Here is a 10,553-nt window from a genome sequence, read left to right as displayed (position 1 = left end):
AATCAACATGTATATATTCTTTGGGTCATATTTTTGAAGTTCTATAAATAGTATTATACATATTCACAATTATATAACTTGCTTTTTTTCTTAAGTAGATATTTATGATTTATGTAGCTTTGATTTATTAATTTAACTGCTATATACTATTCCAATTATATGACTCTAAAACAACATATTCATCAATTCTCCTATTGCTGGACATTTTTGTGATTTCCAGCTTTTCACCATTATAGAAAATGCTAAAATGAACATTCTTGTGAGGCCCTTCTTGTGCCACATTTGGGGTCCTTTCAAGTATATCTGAAAGTGCAATGCTGAGCGAGGTTATGTCCAGTTTCAATATTTCTAAAAATAACCAAAGGAATTAGGCAAATTTACAAGACCACTAGCAGTGAAGAAAGGTCAAAAGAATATTTTTATAGATTGATTTTAAGGGAAATCAAAAATCAAATTAATACTTTAGTCATATTTTGTTTATTATTTACAGGGACTCAGATGACATTTCTATAGAAGTATTTCAGTAAATTTAAGTATTTAAGAGTGTTTCAGGAAAACTTTGACATGATCTTATGGTACATGTTATTATAGCACCTGAATCTTAGTTATTAGCAGTTAATTATTGGTCATATGTTCAGAATCTCCTTGATTCAATAATCATTGTTTAACCATTCAAATAAGGTGTTAGAACCCTTTTCTCCTGGCTGTCTTGTTTCTATTTCTTCCATAACAGTCTCAATAATAAACATTTTTCCTGAGACTATTACCCACACTAAAAGTACCCTCATATCACTTTAATTTTTCATGATAAGTTCTGAAAGCACCGAGTGGAAAGTTTCATACTGCTGAGCACAACCTGCTGACTTCCCAGTGTCATGCTACATTTCCTTCACATCAGGCTACTCACTTGATTTGTGTTTCTTGTAATCTCAGGTTGCTCCTGTGCCATCTCTCGTCTCCTGAGATGGCTGCTGTCTTCTCTTTCCACATCACCTTCCCCATGTATTCCATGTGCAGCAAAAGAAAAAAAAAGATTAGAGGGACCCCTGAGGACTTTATTCCTTATTATGATCCAGTCATTTGCTGCAGTGACAAATAATTTATCAATATTATACAGGTCCTCTCCTGATCTGATTGATCAGTCATTCCCAACTTAGACATTTTAACTACAAGGGAGATAAATATCGAAAAGATTTGATCTTGCACCAGACATCTGAATGCATTTTCTTGGGTGTATTATTGTCTTAACATTATAATGGCTAAGAAATTGAATACATTATTTATATTAGTATAATTTCAATTCAATACTTTGAAAGAGATTTTAGATTCCTAAATATGTAAGCATGCAAGGACCACTGAAACTCATTACACCAGCAAGATGACTCACTGTTATCATTCTTTGTGATCCACACACTTGTCTACATTATGTACATTAGTCCACAAAGAATTCACTCAACAAACTTTCATAAGCTGCTGGACTATACCATCATCACATACTGAACAATGTAGCAAGTCATTATGATAATGATCTGATTGAAAAAAAGTGAATAGACATTCTTAAAATGTCTTTTCCACAACTATGTTGTGTGGATGTTTCTTATGTTTCCAGATAAATAATATAAAGTTTTTCTCCAAAATTCTATCCATCACTATATTTATGTCTTCCTCCCCTAACGGCAAGCAACTTTTCACTGATAAATTTCCATGGTAAGAATGTCCTTATCTTTAATTAATTAATTAATTAATTTTTTAATGGAGGTACTGGGGATTGAACCCAGGACCTCATGTGTGCTAAGCATGCACTCTACCACTGAGCTATATTCACCTCTTGGATAAATTGGGAGTTTGAAATTTGCAGATACTAAATACTATATATAAAATAGACAAACAACAAGTTTCTTCTGTATAGCACAATATCTTGCAGTAACCTATAATGAAAAAGAATATGAAAATGAATCTATGTATGTATACAGATGATTGAAACATTATGCTGTACACCAGAAATTGATGCAACATTGCAAATTGACTATACTTTAATAAAAAGGAAGGGAAAAAAAAAGAAAGAAAAGGAAAAAGAACATCCTTATCAATTCTGACAAACAGTTCAGATTCCAAATTCCACTGCCACGTTTTCCTTGAGCCCTTCTTGAGCAATTTTAAGCCTCCCCCACCCCACCTTGGAGTAGCAGGCTTTTCTCTCCCTTCGTCCCCTCATCCTTCCAACCAAGTCCTCATCTTTCTAGTATCTTCTGAGCCTTGCAATGTCTGTCAACCTTAGATTGCAGCTGAGGCCACCAGGCTGCAGATATGCCAAACAGAGAAGCAGCAGATCCTGGCACATGGCTGGTGTTTAATTAAATAATGGTTGAGTACAGAGAAGCTTTGAGAAAAAAATGTCTGTGCAGACAACTTCCCACTGTCTTGGGAGGATGTGAAATAGCTGAATAGCTGAATAGCTGAATAGCTGAATAACTGAGATCTTTCTTAATCTTAGTGTCACAAAACCCTCATCTGGAAGCCTGACAGCCCAACAAGGTCAAAGTCGAAATGAAACTGTTACAACAGAAGTGGATAATAAGTGCCTTTTACTTTCTTTCAACCACTAGGGTTCTCAGGAAAGATGGAGTCATAAGCCAAGGGCTGTGCTTAGTATTCTTGTGCAATACTGGACCGTGTCTGCCTTCTAGTTTTCAGGGACTTCTGCCCTCATCAAGAGGACTTTGTTATCAGTACTCCCTGAAAAAAAAAAAGGCAGGGAGAGACAGATTGCAAAAGCGTGGACTTTCTGAACCCAGCAGGCCCCATCAGTCTGTTATGCTGCCTGAGTTCTGGAGAGCCATGGAATTATAGGGGACACTCAGGACTGAGTAGGAATCCCAGGGTCTGCTCATCCCATTCTGCCAACCTAAAAGTTTATGCAAAACAATCTGAAACTTCCCCGGTCTCTAAGATAAGAATAATGTTTCCTCCTCCCACGAATTTTCAGGCTGATTAAATGATGCATCTGGCCCTCACCAAGTGGCTTTTGAAGTGTCTATGGGGTATCTGGAGGAACTTGGCTTCCTTTTTAAAAAAATTTTATTGTTTTGTTGAAGTATAGTCAGTTTATAATGTGTTCATTTCTGGTATGCAGCATAATAATTCAGATATATATGTATCTGTGTGTGTGTGTGTGTGTGTGTGGGTATATACAAATATATATATTTGGTTGAATTGAAATTGATAATTCTCATTTAAAAATAATTATATTCCAGAAATATACTTTATATTAAATGGAATTGATGATTTTTACTTACTTACATTGTTTATATAAATAAATATTAATTTAATTCTGATGATTGGCTTTAAATATTTGTATTACTAATTTTATTTTCTATTATTGTAAAATAAGAGATATAATGTACAATAATCTTTCTGAGAAGGATTCTATACTACTATTTGAATTAAAAGATTTAGTATATATTTCCTGAAGTATTTTTATTTGTGCCTTGAAATGTTCTTGTAAAGAAATACTCCACAATTCTTGGTGGTAAACATGTCTCTTCTTTAATGTGTGCCTCATATTTATATAGCTTTTATTCATTCATTTATTATAGTGCATTGCCTCATCCAATCACAGTGGGGCTGCGTTTCTTCAGGCGGCGCGGAGGGCAGCCTGACCCGGGGTCCTTGGAGCGGGCGCCGTGGCCACGCCCCCTTCCTGGGGCGGGCCCTGCCTTGTTCCAGTTGCTTCCAGAGAGGATGTACGCCGAAGGGGAGCGGAGCGGTGAGCGCTGTGTGTCCTCCAGGCCTCTCCGCGAACGTGGAGTGGCTCCTGGGGCCCCATGGACGCGGAGTCAAGAGACAAGGGGTGTTGGAGCCATCGAGGGCATGGGTACTCTTCGAAAAGGTAGGCCCCGCGAACGGCTCCACGAAGCGGCGGCGGCGGCGGCGGCGGCGGCGGGCGGGGGGCGGCAGGCAGCGGCGGTGGGAGGCGGCGGGAGGCGGGCGGCGGCGTCGGCGGCGGCGGCGGCGGCACCCAGCACGCTGCTGGCATCTCTGTTAACGAACAAGGGCCCGGTTCCCGCTACCGGAGCGGGAGCGCGGCGGGCTGCGGGAGGCGGGAGGCGGCGGCGGGAGGCGGGCGGTGGCGGGAGGCAGCAGCGGCGGGCGGCGGCGGCGGCGGGCGGCGGCGGGAGGCGGGAGACGGCGGCGGCGGCAGCGGCGGCGGGCGGCGGCGGGAGGCGGGAGACGGTGGCGGCGGCGGCGGGCGGCGGCGGGAGGCGGACGGTGGCGGGAGGCAGCGGCGGCGGGCGGCGGCGGCGGCGGGAGGCAGCGGCGGCGGCGGCGGCGGGCGGCGGCGGGAGGCGGGAGACGGCGGCGGGCGGCGGCGGGAGGCGGGGGGGGGCAGGGGGTGGGAGGCGGCGGCGGCGGCGGGCGGCGGCGAGAGGCGTCGGCGGCGCGGCGGCACCCAGCACACTGCTGGCATCGCTGTGAACGAACAAGGGCCCGGTTCCCGCCGCGCTGCCGCTCCGCGCGGGCGGCGGCAGGCGGCGGCGGGAGGCGGGAGACGGCGGCAGGAGGCGGGTAGTGGCGGGCGGCGGCGGCGGCGGCATCTAGCACGCTGCTGGCATCTCTGTTAACGAACAAGGGCCCGGTTCCCGCCGCGCAGAGCTGGAGCGCGGCGGGCTGCGGGAGGCGGCAGGCGGCGGCGGGAGGCGGGCGGTGGCGGGAGGCGGCGGCGGCAGGCGGTGGCGGCGGCGGCACTCAGCACGCTGCTGGCATCTCTGTGAACGAACAAGGGCCCGGTTCCCGCTACCGGAGCGGGAGCGCGGCGGGCTGCGGGAGGCGGGAGGCGGCGGCGGGAGGCGGGCGGTGGCGGGAGGCAGCGGCGGCGGGCGGCGGCGGCGGCGGCGGGCGGCGGCGGGAGGCGGGAGACGGTGGCGGCGGCGGCGGGCGGCGGCGGGAGGCGTCGGCGGCGCGGCGGCACCCAGCACACTGCTGGCATCGCTGTGAACGAACAAGGGCCCGGTTCCCGCCGCGCGGAGTGGGAGCGCGGAGGGCTGCGGGCAGCAGCGGGAGGCGGCGGCGGGAGGCGGGCGGTGGCGGGAGGCAGCGGCGGCGGGCGGCGGCGGGTGGCGGCGGGAGGCGGGGGGGGGAGGCGGTGGGAGGCGGCGGCGGCGGCGGGCGGCGGCGGGAGGCGGGCGGCGGCGGCGGCGGCGGCGGCACACAGCACGCTGCTGGCATCTCTGTTAACGAACAAGGGCCCGGTTCCCGCTACCGGAGCGGGAGCGCGGCGGGCTGCGGGAGGCGGGAGGCGGCGGCGGGAGGCGGGCGGTGGCGGGAGGCAGCGGCGGCGGGCGGCGGCGGCGGCGGGAGGCGGGAGACGGCGGCGGCGGCGGCGGGAGGCGGGAGGCGGCGGCGGGAGGCGGGCGGTGGCGGGAGGCAGCGGCGGCGGGCGGCGGCGGCGGCGGCGGGCGGCGGCGGGAGGCGGGAGACGGCGGCGGGCGGCGGCGGGAGGCGGGGGGGGGGCAGGCGGTGGGAGGCGGCGGCGGCGGCGGGCGGCGGGCGGCGGCGGGAGGCGTCGGCGGCGCGGCGGCACCCAGCACACTGCTGGCATCGCTGTGAACGAACAAGGGCCCGGTTCCCGCCGCGCGGAGTGGGAGCGCGGAGGGCTTCGGGCAGCAGCGGGAGGCGGCGGCGGGCGGCGGCGGGCTGCGGGAGGCGGGAGGCGGCGGCGGGAGGCGGGCGGTGGCGGGAGGCAGCGGCGGCGGGCGGCGGCGGCGGCGGGAGGCGGGAGACGGCGGCGGCGGCGGCGGGAGGCGGGAGACGGCGGCGGCGGCAGCGGCGGCGGGCGGCGGCAGGAGGCGGGAGACGGTGGCGGCGGCGGCGGGCGGTGGCGGGCGGCGGCGGGAGGCGTCGGCGGCGCGGCGGCACCCAGCACACTGCTGGCATCGCTGTGAACGAACAAGGGCCCGGTTCCCGCCGCGCGGAGTGGGAGCGCGGAGGGCTGCGGGCAGCAGCGGGAGGCGGCGGCGGGCGGCGGCGGGATGCGGGAGACGGTGGCGGGAGGCAGCGGCGGCGGGCGGCGGCGGCGGCGGCGGCGGCACACAGCACGCTGCTGGCATCGCTGTGAACGATCAAGGGCCCGGTTCCCGCCGCGCTCCCGCTCCGCGCGGGCGGCGGCAGGCGGCGGCGGGAGGCGGGAGACGGCGGCAGGAGGCGGGCAGTGGCGGGAGGCAGCGGCGGCGGGCGGCGGCGGCGGCGGCGGCGGCGGCACCTAGCACGCTGCTGGCATCTCTGTTAACGAACAAGGGCCCGGTTCCCGCCGCGCGGAGCGGGAGGGCTGCGGGCGGCGGCAGGCGGCGGCGGGAGGCAGCGGCGGCGGGCGGCGGCGGCGGCGGGCGGCGGCGGGAGGCGGGAGAAGGCGGCTGGAGGCGGGCGGCGGCGGCGGCGGCGGTACCCAGCATGCTGCTGGCATCGCTGTGAACGATCAAGGGCCCGGTTCCCGCCGCGCGGAGCTGGAGCGCGGCGGGCTGCGGGAGGCGGCAGGCGGCGGCGGGAGGCGGGCGGTGGCGGGAGGCGGCGGCGGCAGGCGGTGGCGGCGGCGGCACCCAGCACGCTGCTGGCATCTCTGTGAACGAACAAGGGCCCGGTTCCCGCTACCGGAGCGGGAGCGCGGCGGGCTGCGGGAGGCGGGAGGCGGCGGCGGGAGGCGGGCGGTGGCGGGAGGCAGCGGCGGCGGGCGGCGGCGGCGGCGGCGGGCGGCGGCGGGAGGCGGGAGACGGCGGCGGGCGGCGGCGGGAGGCGGGGGGGGGGGCAGGCGGTGGGAGGCGGCGGCGGCGGCGGGCGGCGGGCGGCGGCGGGAGGCGTCGGCGGCGCGGCGGCACCCAGCACACTGCTGGCATCGCTGTGAACGAACAAGGGCCCGGTTCCCGCCGCGCGGAGTGGGAGCGCGGAGGGCTTCGGGCAGCAGCGGGAGGCGGCGGCGGGCGGCGGCGGGATGCGGGAGACGGCGGCGGGAGGCGGACGGTGGCGGGAGGCAGCGGCGGTGGGCGGCGGCGGCGGCGGCACCCAGCACGCTGCTGGCATCGCTGTGAACGAACAAGGGCCCGGTTCCCGCCGCGCTCCCGCTCCGCGCGGGCGGCGGCAGGCGGCGGCGGGAGGCGGAAGACGGCGGCAGGAGGCGGGTAGTGGCGGGCGGCGGCGGCGGCACCTAGCATGCTGCTGGCATCTCTGTTAACGAACAAGGGCCCGGTTCCCGCCGCGCGGAGCGGGAGGGCGGCGGGCGGCGGCGGGAGGCGGGAGAAGGCGGCTGGAGGCGGGCGGCTGCGGCGGCGGCGGTACCCAGCATGCTGCTGGCATCGCTGTGAACGATCAAGGGCCCGGTTCCCGCCGCGCGGAGCTGGAGCGCGGCGGGCTGCGGGAGGCGGTAGGCGGCGGCGGGAGGCGGGCGGTGGCGGGAGGCGGCGGCAGCAGGCGGTGGCGGCGGCGGCACCCAGCACGCTGCTGGCATCTCTGTGAACGAACAAGGGCCCGGTTCCCGCCGCTCGGAGTGGGAGCGCGGCGGGCTGCGGGCAGCAGCGGGAGGCGGCGGCAGGCGGTGGCGGGAGGCAGTGGCGGCGGGCGGCGGCGGGAGGCGGGAGACAGCGGTGGGAGGCTGGCGGCAGGCGGGAGGCGGCGGCAGCGGGCGGCGGCGGCAGCGGCGGCTCCCAGCGCACTGCTGGCATCGCTGTGAACGAACAACGGAAAGGAAGACATGGAGGAGGAGAAGGAGGTGATGGAGCAGGTGGTGGTGGAGGAGGAGGTGGTGGTGGTGGAGGAGGAGGTGGTGGAGGAGGAGCTGGTGGAGGATGTGGAGGAGGAGGATGTGGAGGAGGAGGATGTGGAGGAGGAGGAGGATGTGGAGAAGGAGGAGGATGTGGAGAAGGAGGAGAATGTGAAGGAGGTGGAGGAGGAGAAGGGGTGGAGGAGGAGGAGGAGGCGGAAGAGGAGGCGGAGGAGGAGCTCGAGGACGAGGAGGAGGTGGAGGAGGAGGAGGTGGAGGAGGAGGAGGAGATGGAGGAGGAGGTGGAGGAGGATTATTAAAATAATCCTCAAGATTGTTTCTAATTTCCATAATAATACTTAATTAAAGCTACTTCATACGCAACTATTAACAAAGAATGTAATTGCTGCCAGTCTTCCAGATAGCCTGCAAGGAGTTCCAGAATTGAATTATGGAGAATTAACTGGATAAATCAATCTGGAAGTAGATTTACCACTGGTGCAGCATTTAGCCTCTAATGTAAAGAGCCAGAAGCAGTCTTTCGATGGAATCTCAAAGTACGCTCAGTTCTTTCCTGGTTTCCTTGACCAAGAAGAGCAGTACTACCTTTCTCTACCTAAAAGGGAATGTGGAGGAGTAGGAGGAGGTGGAGGAGGAGGAGGAGGAGGAGGTGGAGGAGGAGGAGGATGTGGAGGAGGAGGAGGATGTGGAGGAGGATGTGGAGGAGGTGGAGGATGTGGAGGAGGAGGATGTAGAGGAGGAGGATGTGGAGGAGGAGGAGGATGTGGAATTGGAGGAGGAGGATGTGGAGGAGGAGGAGGATGTGGAGGAGGAGGAGGATGTGGAGGAGGTGGAGGAGGAGGAGATGGAGGAGGAGGTGGAGGAGGTGTGGAGGAGGAGGTGGTGGAGTAGGAGTTGGAGGAGGTGGTGGAGGAGGTGGTGGAGGAGGATTATTAAAATAATCCTCAAGATTGTTTCTAATTTCCAAAATAATATTGAATTAAAGCTATTTCATACGCAACTATTAAGAAAGAAAGTAATTGATGCCAGTCTTCCAGATAGCCTGCAAGGTGTTCCAGAATTGAATTATGGAGAATTAACTGGATAAATGAGTCTGGAAGTAGATTTACCACTGGTGCAGCATTTAGCCTCTAAGGAAAAGAGCCAGAAGCAGTCTTTCGATGGAATCTAAAAGTACGCTCAGTTCTTTCCTGGTTTCTAGGACCAGGAAGAGCAGTACTACCTTTCTCTACCTAAAAAGGAATGTGGAGAAGTAGGAGGAGGAGGAGGTGGAAGAGAAAGAGGAGTTGGAGGAGGAAGAGGAGGTGGAGGAGGAAGAGGAGGTGGAGGAGTATGCGGAGGAGGAGGAGGTGGAGGAGGAGGTGGAGGAGGAGGAGGTGGAGGAGGAGGTGGAGGAGGAGGAGATGGAGGAGGAGGTGGAGGAGGAGGAGGTGGAGGAGGAGGAGGAGGTAGAGGAGGAGGTGGATGTGGAATTGGAGGAGGAGGAGGAGGTGGAGGAGGAGGAGGTGGTGGAGGAGGAGGAGGAGGAGGAGGTGGTGGAGGAGGAGGTGGAGGAGGAGGAGGTGGTGGAGGAGGAGGTGGAGGAGGAGGAGGTGGTGGAGGAGGAGGTGGAGGAGGAGGAGGATTATTAAAATAATCCTCAAGATTGTTTCTAATTTCCAAAATAATACTGAATTAAAGCTATTTCATACGCAACTTTTAAGAAAGAAAGTAATTGCTGCCAGTCTTCCAGATAGCCTGCAAGGAGTTCCAGAATTGAATTACGGAGAATTAACTGGATAACTCAATCTGGATGTAGATTTACCACTGGTGCAGCATTTAGCCTCTAATGAAAAGAGCCAGAAAGAGTGTTTCGATGGAATCTCAAAGTACGCTCAGTTCTTTCCTGGTTTCTTTGACCAAGAAGAGCAGTACTACCTTTCTCTACCTAAAAAGGAATGTGGAGGAGTAGGAGGAGGTGGAGGAGGAGGAGGAGGTGGAGGAGTTGGAGGAGGAGGAGGAGGTGGAGGTGGAGGAGGAGGAGGAGGAGGTGGAGGAGGAGGAGGAGGTGGTGAGGAGGAGGATTATTTAAATAATCCTCACGATTTTTTCTAATTTCTAAAATATTTAATTAAAGCTACTACATACGCAACTATTAAGAAAGAAAGTAATTGCTGCCAGTCTTCCAGATAGCCTGCAAGGAGTTCCAGAGTTGAATTATGGAGAATTAACTGGATAAATCAATCTGGAAGTAGATTTACCACTGGTGCAGCATTTAGCCTCTAATGAAAACAGCCAGAAGCAGTCTTTCGATGGAATCTCAAGTACCCTCATTTCTTTCCTGGATTCTTTGACCAAGAATAGCAGTACTACCTTTCTCTACCTAAAAAGGAATGTGGAGGAGTAGGAGGAGGTGGACGAGGAGGATGAGGTGGAGCAGTTGGAGGAGGGAGGAGTTGGAGGAGGAGGTGGAGGAGGAGGATGAGGTGGAGGAGTTGGAGGAGGAGGAGGAGGATGTGGTGGAGGAGGAGGAGGATGTGGTGGAGGAGGAGGAGGATGTGGAGGAGGAGGAGAATGTGGTGGAGGAGGAGAATGTGGTGGAGGAGGAGGAGGTGGAGGAGGAGGAGGAGGTGGAGGAGGAGGAGGAGGTGGAGGAGGAGGAGGATGTGGAGGAGGAGGAGGTGGTGGAGGATGAGGTGGTGGTGGAGGAGGAGGAGGTGGAGGAGGAGGAGGATTATTAAAATAATCCTCAAGATTGTTTCTAATTTCCAAAATAATATTGAATTAAAGCTATTTCATACGCAAC

General features: G+C 56.9%; 1 long non-coding RNA gene across 1 annotated transcript in view; it reads left to right on the top strand.

Moving 5' to 3' along the window:
• The first annotated feature begins 3,736 nt into the window (after positions 1-3,736).
• LOC140694407 (uncharacterized) overlaps positions 3,737-10,553 on the top strand; it is a 43,294-nt gene continuing 36,477 nt past the window's right edge. Inside the window, exon 1 of the long non-coding RNA XR_012070058.1 lies at positions 3,737-3,889. This is a non-coding gene — a long non-coding RNA (uncharacterized lncRNA). The remainder of the gene's footprint in view (positions 3,890-10,553) is intronic.

This window comes from Vicugna pacos, unplaced genomic scaffold (assembly GCF_048564905.1).
Source record: "Vicugna pacos unplaced genomic scaffold, VicPac4 scaffold_21, whole genome shotgun sequence".
In the NCBI taxonomy this organism is placed as follows: Eukaryota; Metazoa; Chordata; class Mammalia; order Artiodactyla; family Camelidae; genus Vicugna; species Vicugna pacos.
This window is presented reverse-complemented; position numbering and strand designations above follow the sequence as displayed.